The sequence below is a fragment of the Parasteatoda tepidariorum genome, chromosome 1, assembly GCF_982258835.1.
Source record: "Parasteatoda tepidariorum strain Cologne lab strain chromosome 1, Ptep-v5.0, whole genome shotgun sequence".
NCBI classification, from domain to species: Eukaryota; Metazoa; Arthropoda; class Arachnida; order Araneae; family Theridiidae; genus Parasteatoda; species Parasteatoda tepidariorum.
In genome coordinates this window covers 26,408,293-26,414,292 of record NC_141755.1, presented here as the reverse complement: position 1 = coordinate 26,414,292, position 6,000 = coordinate 26,408,293, and positions in this window count along the sequence as shown.

The window sequence follows — 6,000 nt, the reverse complement described above, 5'->3', positions numbered from 1 at the left end:
CCAAGATTATTGCCGAGGCAGCAAAAATATCGCCAAATCGTGTCGCTACCATTAAGCGTTATTTTCTCCTTTAAGTTGGAATTATGCGACTTGCTAACAATTCCTCATAATAAAAAGGATATTCACCAAATTACATGAGCATTAGCAATTTCGTAGCTATATAATATTGTAGAAAATTATAATTTTTTTTTAAGTTAATAAAAAAATAGAAGATATTTCTTTTGAAAATCGCACATAAATCTCTTAATTTTAATTGCATATCATGATTTGAGTATACGAATAAATTGAAAGGAGCTTCACTCTAATTTTAGTAAAAAGAAATCACTTTGCTTTGAAAAAATAGTTAAGAAAATACTCTCTACTAATTAGCTTTTTTTTGTAATTTATATTTAGAATTAATCGCATTTGGAGTGTAAAATTATCTCAAATAAGTTAATAAGATTTTAACGATTCACAAAATCATGCGTTACAGCTTTTCTGTCTGAAATATTTATATTCTTATTCTTAAAATACTTTCATTTTTCAGCTTTTAATTAACTTTATAATTGAGTTGCTTAGATACCTCGAAGCGTGCAACTAAGGGGGAATTTGGGTATAAACGCACTAATTAAATTTGTTTCTCTAAAAAACTGCTTTTAGGTCTTAGAAAGTACAATCAATGAGGGATATTAACCAACATTCGAATCGAACATTGCAGAGTATTTTCGTTGAATCATGAAAAGAGAGTTCGAATTATCTTTTCGAAAATTTAAATTCGAATCCGCTATTCCATTCCAAGGAATTCCAAATTAAATCGAAGATTCTTTCACAACCAATGAGATTCGGCAGCTGTCAGACTGTCGAATTCAAATAAAGGTTGCGTTTTCCCTCGGATTTTAAGAATCAGAATAATGTGAATTGAAAGAAAAAAAAAAAAGAGTTTAAATTTTTTTCCCGGAAGTCAAAGAAACAAAATGGCGCCTAAGAGAAAAAATCCCATTTCTTATAATGAGCTCAGTGAATCTTATATTTTTACACAAATCCCACGAAACTTTCGAAAAAAAAAATCGATTAGAAATGTGTTTGTAGCTGCTAATTTTCTCGCGTAATTAAGTTGAAATTTTTTGCACGTAGTATAGAATTTTTAAAAAAAATCTTTTGATGAAATTCCATTGCGTGCCGAAAGACATTTTCAATTTTCATAAAGGGAAGAAAATTTGTAATAGAGGATTTAATTGTGATGAAAATACAAAAAAAAAATTAGAATTAAAAACAGATTTTTAAATAGGAAAATATTTTTCTATCTTTTCAGAAAATTAATATTTTGCAATATTTATTGGAAACCTAAAATAAATCGGTTAATATTTATTGTTTCATATGAGGAGTAAAGTTCCAGAGACATGTCTAAATTTTAACCCTGTTTTGAGAGACATAAATCTTAAGCAGTCTGGGAAAGTATGTTTATTCAGAAAAAGTACACTCTTATGCATGATTTTTCAGTTTAGAAAATCGTCTGCACTAAGTACTGAGCATCCTTAAGTATTTCTCGATTTATTAAAATTGCATCTTAGTACAAAAAACTCTGCTCAATGGATTAAAAGTTATTAAGCTGGTCTATTTCTTCCCTTACACTGTTCATAAACGCCTGAACGGCCCGTTACGTCTTCTTACGCATGCGCTTTAGTATCTCACTTATCAGATCCAAAAACGCGCCTTGATTCTTCTTGTTACTTCCTTATAAATAATTCCCTGGATTTTTTTACCTTGAACGCGTAATTAATTTATAAAAAAAATTACTACATTTGAAAGAAACTTGTAGATTTAGCGGAAAAATTCTTTAATTTATCCTACTTTATGGGATGTAGCTAATATCGAGAAAATCTGTTAAATTGATACAGATTTCATTTTTATGATACAGAATTTCTCCTTAGCGTAGACAGACAAAATATTTTAACCAGTACAGATTTTCTCTGTAATACATACAGAGGAGTTCTGATAATCCTTATAGACCTTTTCAACCTTTCTCCATTGTCCTAAATGCCATCAGCTTCATCAGTCGACTCCCAAGCATATCTTGGACTGTCTTGTACTCAGCACTAGTGGTCTTCTCTGTTTGTCATCGACATGCTTTAAGTCAGCGGTTTATTCAATCTGGTATGATTGCGTAAAACCAGATGGGAGATATGAAGTGTTTCTCTGCAATACACAATTTCTTTGTAGAATAGATTGAGGAATCTTTTTCACCAATGCAGACTTTTTCTGCAAAATTAATAAATAAATAAATAAATAGGATTTTTTGTAGTATATACTATGCAATCCAGTTAACCAGTAGACTATTTCTGTAAGAAACAGAATTTCTCTATAGTACAGACAGGGAAATTCCGCTTACAGACATTCTTTGTACGCATAACAAATTTTCTATTATACACTAGTGGAAATGCAAATAAAGAAACACTGAAATTCTTTATTCTTTTAAATTTCTAAACAAGTTATTAATCACTGGGTTGAATGTTATTTATCCTTCATTTATTTAAAAATCATTCTAACAAAAAAAAATATATTTTTTGTCAAAATAAATAATGTTGCAAGCATTTTATGCCATTTAGTAGAATATTTTTCGAATTTGTCAAGAAATCGGACATCAAAATGCAGTCAAATAAATGGAAGACCATACTTATGAAGTAATTAAGAAGTAGTATTGTCTTAAGTAGTATTATCTATACACTTTTAAAAATAAATTATAACTATTTCGCTCAAAATAAGAAAGTATTTTTAATAGAGATTTCAATCAATTACACCAAATTTTGGCAATTTTTTATATTGAAAAAAAGTATTAATTGGAAGATTCATTTTTATTAGAATCTTATCTAATTAAAAGAAGGATAAATAGCATTCAATCCAATAATTTGTCATTTAATAAAAAATTGCCAGATTAAAAATTTTTTCAGTATCTTCCAATATGCATTTTCATCTGGTGAATAGATAGAGAAATCCTGAAAAATTTATATGTTTTCCTTGTAGTAAGGGCAGGAAAATCCTGTTAAATCGATAGGCTTTCTCTTACGAGATTCATCCCGTTAAACTGAAAAAAAAGTAAACATAAGTAAACAAAGCACAAATTTGATTTCGAGTTACATCATAAGAAAAATTTGAATAACTATTATGTTTTACCTGTATCAATAATGAAATTTTACTTATGAGAAGAAAAAAAGAAACTTGATCATTTGCGTAATTGACTAAACATTGTTACATTAAACTTTGCCTAATAGCTTATTTGATCACCATATTGATAAGAAAAAAAATCCTAGGAACTTCATCATAATAATTCAATTATATTATATGAGTATATCAAATTATAAGTCTCAAGAATCAGATTAAAATGTGTTTTGCGGGAATTTGGGTATTTAGTTACAAAAAACACATACTTGATTGAGCTAGAAATGTGAAATTTTATGAATGTTTACCTGATAATACTCGCAATCCAGTAAAACTAACTGAAATTGAAGAATTAATTACTCTTAATTAAAAAAATTCATCTAATAAGATAATACTAAAGCACCACTGAAGTCTTATAAATTGTTTTGCTCGTTATAAATCATGAACAATCAAATTCATTTCAAATCTTTAAGCCCTGAATTCATTAGTTAGAGAGTAATTTAACACTGAATGTGCTTAAGCTAATTGAGAAGAAAAATTCATTTCCGTACTGGCGTCATAAGCTATCATAGCGTAAAAATCCCAATGAAAAAAATATAACATAAGCAACTCAGTGTCAATTAGGCGTGGAATACCCAAGTTAGATATAAATTGGAAATACATTTTTAAAATTAGCTACAAAGAAATTATAAATTCCATTCAAGTCTGTTACATTTAAAAAAGTTATTTTAGGATTGGCAGCCTTCATTTTGTCAGAGGAGGCTTATAACGGATTTATATTCAAAAAAATATCAACAACAATAGAAGATACACGCAATTCACATATTACAAAAATATTAAATTTTGAATCATTTATTAAAATTTTCAAAAAAATATACTTTTATCAAGTCATTGTTGTGAGATCTAGTATGCATAAGCTTTTTAATAACTTAATTGCGCCCTTGCTGGCGGAAGAAAAAACTTACAAGGAAATCATTAGAGTTTGAATTATTAATATCGCCCAAAGTCCTGAGAAATTGAGGTCTCTTTTCAACTCTAGATTTATTGCTCCTTCTTAGACACCAAAACCTAATGAACTTATCGTAATCTTTGTGACAGAAATAAGATCACAAGTAAACGTAGACTTAACTGAGTCTCTATAAAAAAAAATAACCTCTCAGGCGAATTAAAAATTTATACTAGATAGCTCTAAATAATGCTGAAATTTCGATTTGTTAATTTAGTTACTATTTCAAATATAAAATATAATATTTAGTCAAAATTACCAGAAAAAATTTAGCAATTAGCAATTCAAGTTCGAAGTTTAAAATATTCTTTAAAAATTTTAATATTTTAAAAGTTTTGGTATCAAGTAAAAATAATTGTCTCTTGTAAAGTTGCATATTTTCCAATTTCAATTCAATAATTGTCGCCAGAAAAGTGTGTGATACGCAAATGTTATTGCGTGTAATAAAATAAAATGAGGTTCTATAACAAAAAATAAGCCAATTTTACAAGATATTCAAAGTTAATGAAGTTATAAGCAAACAAATATTGATGGGAGCGATGGTCTTTACGGGGTATAATGCCAATAGACAGTATTGAGTTGTCCAAACCAGCGTCATTTTGTTAAATATTTTAATATTAGTAACAGATTTTATAAGATACTGGGAAGCTTCGCCCCCTACTCGCTGGCGCTCGCCAACCCCCGGAACTGCTTTCGCAGTTCATTTCGGATTGCTTCGCAATCCAATGCTCGCTCATTGGATACGTTCTTAACATCTAGCTTTTGTATACTTTTTTGAATACTGAAGTTCCGAAAACTTTTCACTATAAAAAATTCTAAACCTGTACATTTCAATATTAATTTGAAATTGCAATTGTTAATTTGGGCATTTGGCGATACAACGCTTATAGAATTGAAGGATTTGTTACGTCAAGCGCTCAGGTATCATAATTTTGATCTAGTTGCGCTACTATGTCAATTTATGTTGCTAAGTTAACTTTCAACTTTAATTCTATGGCTGGCAACAGCATTTTTATTTTTTAAGTTGTTCATTTTTATTTTTTTTAGAATTGGGTATAATATAGCCTACGTCACAGGTTGTGTTGTTCCTACTAAATTTAACCCTTGAACGGCATTTTCTGCGAGCCTAACTTCAAGCCACAAATAAACAAACGAAGTGTTCGATCGTTTAAATAGCTGCTCGCCAGATTTTATTGCATTATAAAGAAAAGTTATTGAAACTAAATACAACTAAATAAACAACAGCAACTAAAACAAATAACAACAACTACTAATAGCAATAACTGAATAAACAACAACTAAATTCCATTCGTTTAGCATTGCGTCATATGTTGTTCCTACTAAATCGAAGTAGTTGTGTTTTTTTTCATATTATACCCAATTCGTTCTTTTTTTGCGAAATGTTTTCTAACCTAACAGAATTCTTTGCCGACTGTTTTCTCTATAAATGAAGAAAATAAAGTAAATATTTAAGTGTTGTGAAAACAATCTTATTAAGTTGTATAAAGTACTTCAGAAAAGCGCTTTCGACAAAATACTAAAATAGAGATCTACTACTCACTTCTGCCTAGCTTAATAGTATGAGATTGCCTCAGCTGAACTGAACAACCTGATAATGCTCACTCTGGTTATTGTTTCCGTTTTTAAAAGCGCTATATGCTGAGCCACCTCATCTAGATTTGCCATGTGGCATTTTTAGCAGCAATCATTGGTCGATTTTCTAACGTTGCCATTCGGGGAGTTGTAATGAGGCTTTTTTTTGGTGCCGTGTAAGAGAAATATATATATAAATTATAAAATTCATTATTAATGTTTCTTACATTTAATTCGTCTATATTGAATTGAATTATATTAAATTA